A 15,235-nucleotide genomic window follows, 5' to 3' on the forward strand; every position below is an offset into this window, starting at 1 on the left:
TCCCATGTTAAAAGTGACGTACCGGCACCACAAGGCAATCATAAATAAGGGCCAAATGTAAATACCATTGATTTGCCCCCAAAATCGTTTTTTGAATAACATTTAAGAAACACAGCGTAGAACCTAAGTGCAAGCACTCAATTTCACTTTTGAAACCTCACTGTTTCCCAAAATACAAATCGTCTATCTTGCAAATGTTCATAGCAAGCATTATCAAAAAGCAAAAAACAAACCAACAGCAAAGAAACTCAGGGCCTTATTTATAAAGACCTTGCGCCACCAGAGTGTCACTTTTTTCCCATGTTTAAAGTAATCCACTGGCAGCAAAAGGCAATCATAAATAAGGGCCAAATGTAAATACCATTGATTTGCCCCCAAAAACGTTTTTTGAATAACATTTTAGAAACACAGCGAAGATCCTATGTACAACCAATCAATTTCACTACTGAACCCTAACTGTTTCACAAAATACGAAATCTCTATCTTGCAAATGTTGATATCAAGCAATTTCAAAAAGCAAGACACAAACCAACAGCAAAGAAACTCAAGGCCTTATTTATGAAGGGCTTGCGCCACCAGTGCGTCACTTTCTTCCCATGTTAAAAATGACGTTCCAGCGCCACAAGGCAATCAAAAATAAGGGCCAAATGTCAAAACCATTGACTTCTCCCCAAAATCTTTTTTTGAATAAAATTTAGGAAAGACAGCGCAGAACCTATGTACAAGCACTCAATTTCACTTTTGAAACCTCACTGTTTCCCAAAATACAAATCCTCTATCTTGCAAATGTTCATAGCAAGCATTATCAAAAAGCAAGACACAAATCAACAGCAAAGAAACTCAGGGCCTTATTTATGAAGTCCTTGGGCCACCAGAGCGTCACTTTTTCCCATGTTTAAAGTAATGCACCGGCAGCACAAGGCAATCATAAATAAGGGCCAAATGAAAATACCACTGATTTGCCCCCAAAATCGTTTTCTGAATATCATTTTAGAAACACAACACAAGACCTATGTACAAGCATTCAATTTCACTACTGAAACCTCACTGTTTCACAAAATACAAATCCCCTATATTGCAAATGTTCATAGCAAGCATTTCCAAAAAACATGCCACAAACCAATAAAAAAGAATCTCAATCTGCTTCCAAATCTGAGGTAATGCAAGTGACATCATTTTAAAAGGTTCAAATATATTTTTTTAATGAGGCAAACACTATTAATTACTTCTCAAAAATATAAAAGCCATTCTTTTTCCCCGAAATCGTTTTTTAAATTACTTTTTACAAACACAGCACAAGTCCTATGTACAAGCAATCAATTTCACTACTGAAACTTCACTATCTGCTTCCAAATATTCTCCATAGAGCAAACAAGTCTCTATCTAAATTAAATTAATCATTACTTACCTTTACAAATGCTTTGGGAGATTCAGAACAGAGTCAGACACACACACCAATTTTGCTTTAGCAGAGCAAAAGGTGTGCACTCAATACACCCAAGCTAAGACTGGCATGGAAAATCTCTAATTCTACACACATATGCCTTATTTCAACCAATCAAAAGTCTTCCCTCACTATTTTCAAACCAACACCCTTCCCCCTCTCAGACCTTTCTATCTGTTACCATAGCAACTTCCTCCTAACTGAACTCTCAGGTTCAAAAGTTTATTCTACAATGTTGCAAATTAAGTCAGCAAGGATGTTTGCCCTCTCAATACACCAGCTTATCCAGGGCATTATTGCTTTTAGTGACTTTTTCTTAACCATTCAAATTGCTTCTTTCACACAACACAACCATGCACCCTAACTTTCAGTTTTCAACTATCTGAATCCACCAATCATTGCTTGTGATTCAAGAGCAGAGAAACTCCACAATTATTTTTTTGTAAACTCCTACTTATCCAATTGCCATTTCATTCCCACACTTCATCTGACTGCACCAGAACCTTCTAGCTCCATGTATTCTGTTTGGATTATTGTATATTGCTACATCCACTGGGATCAAAGGTATGCAGCTTGCAGAAATTTTCACAACCTTGATTTACCAAATGTGGAAATCAAGTGGATAGGCCAGAGAGGATTTAGATGTCACCAATTGATACCATTGATGAAACCCTTTGAGCATCAGCCAAACTCTGACCTCTTAATAGTGCACTGTGGATTAAATTACTTGGGCACGTTAACTGGGGTAGGTCTGGAAATGCTTTTAAAGGACACATTTGATCAATTGATGACACTTTTTCCACAAACTGCCTTGGTATATTCCAATATATGCCAAAGACAGAAATGGAACTGGTCCAACCAATGTTGTCCACAATTTGAGAAAGCACGGAAACATGTGAATAAATCTGTTTCTGCTTACATGAGAGACTGTGGAATGGGTTCAATATACAATAATAACTTGCGTTACAACATGCAAGACATCTACAGAGGAGATGGTGTGCACTTCTCAGATTGGGGAATAGAATATTCCTCCTGAATTTAAGACTGTGCATTGGAACCTACTTGTAGGTACTTAAATCAGCCACAGAACCCAAAAGCTCTTTTCAGGGCTACCCTACCTCTGATCACTCATAATGGTTTTCTTTTTCTAACTTTTTCACTATTTTTCACTAAAGTACGCTCCCCGGTACGCTTCCCAGTGCGTGTACCGGGCGCCCCCCCCCCCGCGAAATTTGAAAAAAAAAATGTTTTGGCCTATATGAGCCTCCTAAGCCCCCCTCAGAAAACCTTGGCGGTCAGGGGCTGTCTATCGTGCCCCCTTCTACCCATTCCCAACGTTGTTTGTCCTCCATCTTGTGTCTCGATTGTACTGAAACACAAAATGGAGGACTCCCGTAACCCTGCCGGTGCGCATACCGGGGCGCGCACCGGTAAGCGCTCCTTAAAAAAAGGGGGGAAAGTAATTTACAGAAAAATCTCTGGAGCCACTTTCATCAAATATAGAATAGGCCCTACTACATAACAGTCCCTACCATTTACCCAAATTTGGTGGAATTCCATTGAGACATTTAGGCTGTAGGCCTGTCTAAATATCCTGAGGTAACTTACATGACAAAAACACATTTGAAGTGTTAGAATTTACAACTAATTAAAAAGTTTCTTTCATTTTCTAGGATTATTTCCTGACATTTGATTGGTTATGTACATGAATATATAACCCTACTGCATGCTTACCGCCTTACTGTGCCTGTTATTCTTGCTCTTGAACTTAATAAAACAAATTTGAAATTAAAAAAAGAGAGGGAAACACAGCCATTTTGACTACTACTTCCTAAAGTACATTTGAAAAGGAATTACACTTAGAACTTCAACTGCTTTCTCAAAGGTAAGTTGTTATTTTGGAAAGTGAAGTATGTTGTGCACTTTAAGTTAATTTGAGAAAAAATATTCTGATAGTTATGTACTATCCCTCTGTAATAGTAATAGATTGAGATAGGCTTCTCTGTTATAGTTATGGATTGAGTTAGGCTTCTCTTCTATAATTATAAATTTACTTAGGCTTTATCACATACACTTTTTTATATTTCTAATTCCAGCCTGATACCATACACTGCCCAAAGATAACTTCACTGTTAAAAAATCCAAACAACCTGTCTGAACTTAAACCCAACAGTGCCCTATCTCTACTGATATATTTATTTTTTATGCAATTTACAGCAACAACATGGAAGGAGAACAGAATATTTCTTTTGAAATTGTTTTGGAAGACAACCATGAAGAAAACATTGCTGAAAATGATAACTTTGATTTTATGGATGAGTCTCTGGACCATGAATTAGTTCAGTGTGTGGAATAATGGAATCACAGAATGAAAATGAGGACATTCCAGACAATATATTGTTATAAGTTTTATTAAATTATGAAAAAGAATCAGAAGAATACATTTATATTTAATAATCAAAAATTGTTCGAGACAATTATTCATTTTTATATGTAATTCATCAAGTAGTTCCAAAATGTTTATAATATAAAGTGAGACTTATAGTATACTGTGCAACTTTTTTGTGTTACATAGTAAGTTTGATCATAGTTACTTCCTTTCTCCCACTATATTATCTCCAATGTGTATTTAACATCTCTTTATCATCTCCTGCCTCCATGTTGTTTCTGCTTTCCTGACAGACTATGGTATGAATTCCATATACCACAATAACTTCTGTAACAACATGCAAAATATCGACAAAGAAGACGGTGTATATTAAATTTTAGACTCTGCATTGGTACCTACATGTTGGTACTTAATAAAAAAAAAACAATTAATAAACATAACATTTTTTAAAAATGTCTGTCATTCTTTTTTCCCCATGGTACGCTCCCCGGTATGCTCCCCGGTGCGCGTACCGGGCGCTCCCCCCGCGCAAAACGAAAACAAAAAAAAAATGTTTTTGCCCCGCGGGGCCCTTTTATAGCCCCCACTTCAAACCTAGAGGGTCAGGGAGGGTCCATCCCTTCCCCCTTATGGTCATTTCCCCCTTTGTTTTGGCCACCTCTTGTGTCTCGATCCTACCGAGACACAAGATGGCGGCCGCTCTGGACTGTTTCGAATGTTTACAGACACCCGAGAGCCAATCAGCTCTCCGTGGGCAAGTCACGTGGCATGCCCGGTGTGCTCCCCGGTGCGCGTACCGGGGCGCGCTTATAGATATATATATTTTTTTTAAGCTAAATTACTCAAAATCCACTGTAGCACATATCTTGAGACATAGCAAAGGCACATCGGCTACCAGTCCCTACAATTTTGCCAAGTTTCGTGGAAATCCATTCAGCCGTTCGGGCTAAAAGTGAGTTCGACCACCCCGTTGAAATTAACATGGGGAAAACACGTTTTGGGACCCCCCTTTTATCTCGGACCCCACTTGACGAACCCCACCCAAACTTTCAGGGACGGACCGGAGCTCGACGAGGCAAATTTGAGAACATTTTCAGGCAGATTCGTCAACCGGCGCCAAAGTTATTCCAAATAGAATTTTGAGATTTTGCATGGAAAAAAATCCTAACTATAACTACCTACTGGCGACTGCCAGTATGTAATATATATATGAGGTACGTGCCGCTCCCGTAAATCAACCAATGCAGCAAAATCAGCCGATCAGCAGTGCAGGAACCAAAAGTTGGTGCAAATTAGTCTTTATTAAAAATTAGCCCAGCACCAGTCCGCCATGACGCGTTTCGGCTAGAGATAGCCTTGATTACATGACATCGTCATGAGGGCTGATCACCCATTTAAAGTGCAGAAGTGCCATCACGTGTAATAGAAACAGACAGAATACTTTCAATGTTTCCAAGGTTTTGCAGATACTGCATTGCGGCATAAATGCCAGTATTGCACACAATGTCATATATTGGTCATAAATTCCAGTTAATACAATGCATTTAAAAATGACCAAATGTATCACTCAGGAAAATGTCATAATATCACATGAGATTCTACATGGTAACGGCTACAACAAACTTTTAAAATTGTTATAAAAGTTTAAAAGCTGAATAAATAGTTATATGCATCTTAAAATATAACCATTAAAATTATAAGTTTTTGTGCAAAGTTAATCTAATTGAGTTGTTCCGTTGGTATACATATATATATATATATATATATATATATACCAACCTTTCGTCCACGCTTCGAAGAACGACGTCCAAGCCACAAATGTATTTCAAACTGGATTTATTTCACATCCCACTCGACGCGTTTCGGGAATAGCCTTCCCTTTGTCACGAGTACATTGGTCTGTTACATCCATTCATTTAAAGAAAATCACATGACTTAATTGCATGATAAACATAGCCAACAGACTACCAACAAATCATATGTCTGGAGCTATGTACTGCGCCTTATTTTCAGAATACTGTGCTCTAGTATGTATAAATCATAATACAACTATTAAATGCATTTTATCAATCATTGTTGTTCATGATATGAGCTGTACGAAAGTTTGTCACGAAGCACTTTAAAACAGTTCATCTGATGCCTGTTTGCCCCATAATATGCTCATGCCGTAGGACATTCGGTTTCGTTACAGCATGAAATGCAAAACAATCATAACGTTTAGTTCGCTGTTTAAATACATTTGTTTTGTTTAAACATCCGTTTTTTTCAAAAAATAATTTCTCTGTTCGCCCGAGTCAAATAGGAGCTACGAACCCTCGGTCAGGCCTTCACTATCTTTTGCTATGCGCTCGCGCTGTCGCTTGAGCTAACGCTCCAATTCATTCACAGCGTCGCTTTTACCTCTCAGTATAGTTGCTTGACAGTGGCCTTAGGGGTTTAAAGCTCATGCTAAGTTAAAACGGATTGTGCTTCACATTAAGCATACTACGGCATGAGCATATTATGGGGCAAACAGGCATCAGATGAACTGTTTTAAAGTGCTTCGTGACAAACTTTCGTCCAGCTCATATCATGAACAACAATGATTGATAAAATGCATTTAAGAGTTGTATTATGATTTATACATACTAGAGCACAGTATTCTGAAAAAAAGGCGCAGTACATAGCTCCAGACATATGATTTGTTGGTAGTCTGTTGGCTATGTTTATCATGCAATTAAGTCATGTGATTTTCTTTAAATGAATGGATGTAACAGACCAATGTACTCGTGACAAAGGGAAGGCTATTCCCGAAACGCGTCGAGTGGGATGTGAAATAAATCCAGTTTGAAATACATTTGTGGCTTGGACGTCGTTCTTCGAAGCGTGGACGAAAGGTTGGTGTATTTAGGGACTGGCGATCCCGTCCAAAGCCCGCCGCTGTAAGGGGCCAACACAGCTTAGCGCCAAAAACTCAGCTGGGATATATATATATATATATATATATATATTACCTACTGGCTATCGCCAGTAGGTATATATAGTTAGGATTATTTCTCTATGGAACTTTTGAAAATGCTATGTCTAATAACTTTGGCGTTTGTGGACGGAATCGGCTGAAATTTTCAGGAAAATGGCACATTTTGTATCTGAGCAGCCCCTGAAAATTTGGGGGGGTTTTGTCAAGGGGGGCCGAGAAAAAAGGGGGGTCCCAAAACGCATTTTTCCCATGTTAACTTCCATAGGGCCTTTGGCCTCACTGTTAGCTCGAACGGCTGAATGGATTTGCACGAAACTTGGCAAAATTGTAGGGACTGTTAGCCCGATGTGCCTTTGCTAGGTCTCAATATATGTGCTCCAGTGGATTTTGAGAAATTAACGTTCAAAACAAGATATATATCTGTAACAGCGCTCCGGGCTGCGCTCCGGTCCGCTTACTTTTCGCGAAACGGAACTTTGCGATGCGAAGCTGATTGGCTCCCCGGTGTCTGTCAACATTCTAAACAGTCCGGAGCGGCCGCCATCTTATCTCTCGGTAGGATCGAGAGAGAAGAAGAGATGAAAAACGAAGGGGGAATTTAATGAAAGGGGGCAAGGTATACCCCTCTTGACCCCCTAGGAATGATGTTGGGGTTATTAAAGGGTCCCGACGGGAAAATAAAAAAAAATTGATTTTTCACGGTAGAAGCGCTTCCCGGGCCCGAATTGGGCCGCAAACTGGTAGCGAAACGGGAATTCGGCATTTTGTGTTTCGTTTTAAATTAAAATTACTAGGTATAAGGGGGTGCGGGAGACGTATCCTGATCCCTTATGTTTTCTGAGGGTGGCTGAGGAGGCTCATATATGTTGATACATGTCTTCCAGCGGCTGTGCGTGAGCTTTTTTATTTTTTTTGCTGCGTGACGTCTGTTAACGTTCGATTCGATGGAAATCAGGAAGTGTTGACCGCCAATTTGTCAGTGCGATAAAATATTTTGTTATAAATGAATCTTTATTGATAAACATTGTCTGCGCCATCTTGCCTTTTTTCCAATGCCACAATTTTGTCGTGCACGGCAGCCATTTTAGATGCCAGGCCGGTCCCAGGCTATCACCTAGCCCTGCGGATGTAGTTTATGGCCCCAGCTGTAGAGAATCCAGACATGCCAACCCTCCCGATTCAGGCGTGAGACTACTGATTTCAGTGCTAGTCTCCCGCCTCCCGATTTCTACAAGCAAAAACCCGGGGGCATATTACCAACAACTAGCGATAATTTTTGTCTCTAACTTGTTTAGAGACAAAAATTATCGCCGCACATCGGCGATTTTTATCGCAGATAAACCTTGCTATTAGCAAGGTTTATCGCAAATGCGATAAAAAACGGCCGCAATGCATGAATATCGCTGAAAAGTCAGCGATATTCATGCATTATCGAGCAAATGCTCTTAGCCATGTTATCCACCTCCCATTGGATAACATGGCTAAGAACTGCTCAGGGCAGGTGTTAGCTTTTGGAGATATTCGCGCTTAGCGCGAATATCTCCAAAAGTTGGTAATAGGAGATAGCGATGTTAGGGACTGTTTCCAGTCGCTAACATCTTGGCACACCCACTTTGCATGTCATTAGTGATAAATATCACTGACATGCAAAGCGGGGCCCAAGATGGTCGCTATCTCCTTTTAGCTGTCCCTAACTGGTGTGTCAAGAGGACTAACCTGCACTCCTGAAGTCTGTGGGGGCGATCTAGCGGGGGTCTTCAGAAGATATGTTCCCAACTCCCAATCACCCCTGCACCCAAAATCCTCTGAGCCCAGGAACAAAAGGGAAAGGGGAAGTGGATAACAAACAAGAGAGACTGCCACACCCTGGTGTCGTCTAGGATTGCGATGTGTTGAGGACACCTGCAAAAGTAACCAAACATTAATACGTCCCCTCAAGGCTTGGAGTTCACAATTCACAGTTCACATTTCCATGGACTTATTACTCTTCAGTGGCATCACAGTTTCAAAGAATACCTGATAAGAGTGTGGATTGCGCTGCTCTCTTTAGATGACTCAAATAGCAGATAGAAGATGGGAGACTTTACTCCAGAAGAAGCCAGGACCTCCCTTTGTGTGAATAAGGATATAACCTATATGCGCATATATTATAACCCCTAAACACTTCTCCGACTAGATGCAGTTCAAGGAAGAAGTTGGTCCGCAGGATAGAGAATAGAAGCTCCAAACTGGAATTCCGCTATATATTCGATAGTGGAGTCTCTGTGGTAATTAGTAGGCTGCACTGAAGCCTTAACCCAACGATGTCTCGATAATGACTCTTGGCACTAGAGTTCATGAATGAGGCCGCTAGGTAATGTTCAAAAGGTCTATGCAGCTAAGGCAAAGATGCTGCGAAGGAACTGATATGACTTGAGTTCAGACGGGGACTTAAACACAGCAAGCAAATTTCAATTGTCAGTCTCTGAAGTCCCAAGCGCTATTATCATCCAAAGGTTTGTGCTAGAAGGACTCTGCCGTGGAAACCAAAACAGGAAGATATCTGCTAGGAATTTGTCGAAGCGGCTTACCTCACAACTGACGAGGCGAAGGGTCTAAACAGGAATGACAGAGTCTCAAGGATGACCCGTGACAGGATACGAGGAATCTGACAGCTAGAGTCTTTACCAAATGACGAAATCCAACAAATACGGCAACCAGAATGAGAACCTCGAAGAGACTCTCCGGAATGCTGCCGCTTGCTTCAAAATGACGGTTGAAGTGCGCAGGGCTCATGGAGAGCGCGCACGAAATGGCCGCTCGAAATGAGAAAGGCTAGAACGCTAACCTTGCGCTAGAGCGGCACAACGCTGACTTGACCAGCCTGCTATACCGCTCCTGTATCAATGAGTTTCTGCAACCACAGGCACGGTAAAACCAGGGAAACTTCTTGAATCTTATCCCTGGCAATGGAGAACAGCGTGTAGACACCAGGGCAGGCTTGACAGTACCCCCCACCAAAACCCCCCTTCCAGGTTTCAAAGGGAACGTCTTGTGGAATGCTTCCACTAATCTGGGGGCATGAACGTTACAGCTTGGCTCCCACGATCTTTCCTCGGGACCATAACCTTTCCAGTCCACTAAGTAGAACAATCTACCCCTCTTCAGCTTGGAATCTAGAATTCTTTTAACCTCAAACTCTTCAGAAGACTGGATTGATATTGGTACTGGAGGGGCTTCCGGCCGTAGGTGAGGCAGACTTTTCTTGACCAAGGAAACATGAAAAGTGGGGTGGATTTTCATAGTACTGGGGAGGGAGACTCTTACACTGACAGGGTTTATCATCTTTTCCACCGGGAAAGGGCCCACAAACCTAGGTTGGAACTTCTTATTCCCCCCAAGTCTCATGTGTTTTGTAGAAATCCAGACCAAATCTCCCGATTTAAACTGAGGACTGTCCCTTCTTTTTCGATCTGCTGACCTCTTATAATTAGCCTTGGCCTTAGAAAGATTAGAAAAGGCCAACTGATAAGATTGTTGTAAATTAGAAAGAACCTCTTGGGCAGCCGGAACCTCAATATCGACCTTACCTACCCTCATGTTAGGATGCCTCCCAGAATTTAAAAAGAACGGGGAGAAACCTGTGGCTGAATGGACTGAGTTATTGTAAGCAAATTCCGCAGTACTAAGTAAGGAAGGCCAATCGCCTTCCCGATCCATAAGGTACAAACGGAGATATTGCTCCAAATCTTGATTCACCCGCTCGGTCTGTCCATCCGTTTCTGGATGAAAACTGGTAGACAGACGAGAGTCCACCCCCATTCCTTTTAGAAAAGACCTCCAAAAACGGGACACAAATTGCGGTCCACGGTCCGAGATCACCACCTTTGGAATAACATGTAACCTGACCACATGTTGGACAAACAATTCTGCTAACTGAGGAGCTGTCGGTAGGGACTTTAACGGAATGAAGTGGCTCATTTTAGAAAACTGATCCACCACCACCCAAATGGTTGTACTCCCTTGACTGGAGGGGAGGTCAACAATAAAATCCATGGAGATGGTATGCCAGGGAGATGGGGCCACTGGAATGGGTTGGAGTAAACCTTGTGGGAGTTGTCTCATGACTTTTCCTTTGACATATTGCTCACAAGTGGCTATGAACTGTCTTACCTGAGCTTCCATGCCCGGCCAAAAGAATTCTCTCTTGATCAAATCCAGAGTCTTTGCAACTCCCGTGTGGCCGGCTAATAGATGGTCATGAAACTGCTGAATTATTTTTACTCGAAGATCTTCACCGGGAACAAACACCTTTCCAGACTGATAAGGTTTTCCTTCCTTGATTTCTCGGTCAGGACCCTCTGTATCCCAATTTTCAAACTTCTTTTGGGAAAAATCCACACGAATTCTGTCTTCCAAATCATCTTCCACAGAGGTGGCCACAATCTTTTCGGTAGGAATAACAAAACTCTTCGCCTGGTGCTCAGCTTCGCTTCCAAACTCCAACCGGGACAAGGCGTCTGCTTTTGCATTTGCTGCTCCGGGCTTATATGTTAGGACAAAATCATAGTCTGCAAAGAAAAGAGACCACCTCAATTGACGAGGAGTTAAAGTTCGAGCGGACTTCAGAAACTGGAGATTTCTGTGATCAGTGAAAACTGTAATGGGATGTCTGGCTCCCAGAAGATAATGTCGCCAAACCTGAAAGGTGTCCTTCACCGCTAATAACTCCTTATCAGCAATTGAATAGTTAATCTCTGCAGGGGTGAGTTTACGTGAATGATAGGCAACCGGATGAAGCTGACCAGTGTTCTTATGTCGCTGAGATAAAATTCCTCCAATAGCTAAATTCGAAGCATCAGCCTCCACAAAAAAAGGAACATTCAAGTCAGGGTGCTGAAGGATAGGTGCTGTGGTGAATGCCTCTTTCAAAGATTGAAAAGCCTCTTCCGTTGCCGGTCCCCACACAAATTTTTCGTTCTTCCGCAACAATTTAGTTATGGGACTTACTTTACTTGAAAAATCATGAATGAATCGTCTGTAAAAATGTGCAAATCCAAGGAAACTTTGTATCTCCTTGACTGATCGAGGAGCTGGCCAACCCCTTATGGCTTGCAATTTGGTGTCATCCATAGACACCCCTTCAGGAGACAGAATGAAGCCCAGAAACTCTACTTTGGACGAATGGAAAACACACTTTTCTAACTTCACAAATAGCTGATTCTCAAGTAGTCTTTCAAGAATGGCTCGTACATGACTCACATGCTCTTCTCGACTGTTTGAGAAAATTAAAATGTCGTCTATGTACACAACTGCAAAACGATCCAGATATTCCCGAAGAATGTCGTTTACAAAGTGCTGGAACGCGGCTGGGGCATTACAGAGCCCAAAAGGCATCACCTGGTACTCAAATAATCCCAGCCGGGTGCGAAACGCGGTCTTCCATTCTTCACCTTCGGCCATGCGAACCAAATGGTAAGCTCCTCTGAGATCTAGTTTTGTGTAAATACGTGCTTCCTTGACCTGGTCCAAAAGCTCCGAAATGAGGGGCAAAGGATAGCGATTCTTTTTAGTGACCAAATTGAGCGCTCTATAATCTATGCAGGTTCGCAAAGATCCATCCTTCTTAGGGATAAAAAAGAGAGGAGACGACACTGGAGACTGGGATGGCCGTATAAATCCATTGGCTAAATGTTGTTCGATGTATTCCTTGAGATGCACATTCTCTGGTTCTGAAAGGGCATAAATGCGACTCCACGGAAGCGCCGTTCCTGGCTCCAATTCAATGCGACAATCGTAAACTCGATGAGGAGGTAACTTCTGCGCCTCCTGTTCATTGAACACCTCCTTCAAGTCAAGGTACTCATCAGGAATCTCCGGAATTTCCAAAGAGCAAATGGTTTGAACTTGATCTGCGAAACTAAATGACATGGACTGATGAAGTTCCATCGGAAAAGCTGCTTGACAATGTTCTTGACAATATTCTGATGACATATCCAGAGTGCGCTTGGCCCAATCAATTTTAGGATTATGTTCGGTGAGCCAAGGCAGACCAAGAATTAATTGAAACTGTGGAGCGTCAATTAAATTGAATCGAACCAAACTCCGGTGGTTCCCTGGACCAAACACCGTGATGGTCTCCGTATCTGCTACAATGGGCCCAGAAGACAGATTTGTGCCGTCCACAGCTCGTACGGGCTTTGGCTTTAATTTCTTTTCAAATCGGATACCCAGGGATTTAGCAAATTGAATATCGCAGAAATTTCCAGTAGCTCCCGAATCTATCATTATTGAGATATTTTGGTGAACTGCTTCTCCAAACTGAATTCTACTGGACAGAATGAGATGGGGTGCAGAACATTGTAAGGTGTTGGCCAAAGACTGCAATTTTTGAGCTGACTCTTGTGTCGCTTCCACCAGTGCAACTCCGTCTACTGGTGGAGCCGATCTTTTACCAACATAGACTTCTTAGGCCTCTTAGAACATTCTCGAACAAAATGGCCCGGTTGACCACAATACATGCACAGCTTGCCTGCTCGACGCTTCTCTCGTTCTTCCATGCTGAGAGGACCACGCACTGATCCGATCTGCATTGGTTCCTCAGCCTGAGTACCTTCATGACTCTTACTGACTTCGGTTCGAGCTCGATCCAACCTTGGCAGAACCGACCTGAAATCCTTGCGTCTTTCACTCCGCCTTTCTGACTGTCGCTGATCGATATGCAACACTAAATCAATTAATTCCGACAAATCCGTTGGTCTCTTGGGAATCTGAGCTAGACCATCCTTGAGCTCATCTTTAAGTCCCCTGTAGAAAATGGCGGCTCTCTTGGCAGCGGGCCAGTTGGTCTCTACGATGAGTTGATTAAATTGCGCAATATAAGCTACAAGCTCCTTATTGCCCTGTCTCAAATCCAACAATTCATTGTCGGTGGCCTGCGAAATGGTCCTTCTATCGAAAATGCGTAAAAATTCTGCCTTGAAATCTTCAAACTTGTAGAGTACCGGATCATCTGCTGATACCAAGGGTAGAGACCATGCTGCTGCATCTCCACTCAGATAAGACAGAACAAAAGCCACTTTGGACTGGTCCTCCTTAAACAAAATGGGTTTGCACAAAAAGTGCAACGAGCACTGTGTCAGAAAAATTTGGGCCTTATGAGGATCCCCTTGAAACCTCTCTGGAGGAGCTAAAGGAATAGTGGGTGACATGGCATGTACTACTTGGGTAGTTAACTCTGAGGAAGACGAGGAGGGAGCAAAACTCTGAAACTTTGATCTTTCAAAACTGGGACTTGGACTAATAGCTAACTCGTCTAATCTTTGCCGTAAATAGCTAGTCTCCTGATTAGACTTCTTACTCTCTTCCTGAGTGTCACTCAACTGTTTTTGCATGCTCTCAAGCACTGAGGTCAAAGCCTTCATATCCCAGCCCTCAGCCATCTCGCCCAGACAGAAGGCACAATGCGTCTTTTTTGGCACTTCAATCTGTCAAGAGGACTAACCTGCACTCCTGAAGTCTGTGGGGGCGATCTAGCGGGGGTCTTCAGAAGATATGTTCCCAACTCCCAATCACCCCTGCACCCAGAATCCTCTGAGCCCAGTAACAAAAGGTAAAGGGGAAGTGGATAACAAACAAGAGAGACTGCCACACCCTGGTGTCGTCTAGGATTGCGATGTGTTGAGGACACCTGCAAAAGTAACCAAACATTAATACGTCCCCTCAAGGCTTGGAGTTCACAATTCACAGTTCACATTTCCATGGACTTATTACTCTTCAGTGGCATCACAGTTTCAAAGAATACCTGATAAGAGTGTGATTTGCGCTGCTCTCTTTAGATGACTCAAATAGCAGATAGAATATAGAAGACTTTACTCCAGAAGAAGCCAGGACCTCCCTTTGTGTGAATAAGGATATAATCTATATGCGCATATATTATAACCCCTAAACACTTCTCCGACTAGATGCAGTTCAAGGAAGAAGTTGGTCCGCAGGATAGAGAATAGAAGCTCCAAACTGGAATTCCGCTATATATTCGATATTCGAGTCTCTGTGGTAATTAGTAGGCTGCACTGAAGCCTTAACCCAACGATGTCTCGATAATGACTCTTGGCACTAGAGTTCATGAATGAGGCCGCTAGGTAATGTTCAAAAGGTCTATGCAGCTAAGGCAAAGATGCTGCGAACGAACTGATATGACTTGAGTTCAGACGGGGACTTAAACACAGCAAGCAAATTTCAATTGTCAGTCTCTGAAGTCCCAAGCGCTATTATCATCCAAAGGTTGCGCTAGAAGGACTCTGCCGTGGAAACCAAAACAGGAAGATATCTGCTAGGAATTTGTCGAAGCCGCTTACCTCACAACTGACGAGGCGAAGGGTCTAAACAGGAATGACAGAGTCTCAAGGATGACCCGTGACAGGATACGAGGAATCTGACAGCTAGAGTCTTTACCAAATGACGA

The sequence above is a fragment of the Lissotriton vulgaris genome, chromosome 6 (genome assembly GCF_964263255.1).
Source record: "Lissotriton vulgaris chromosome 6, aLisVul1.2, whole genome shotgun sequence".
In the NCBI taxonomy this organism is placed as follows: domain Eukaryota; kingdom Metazoa; phylum Chordata; class Amphibia; order Caudata; family Salamandridae; genus Lissotriton; species Lissotriton vulgaris.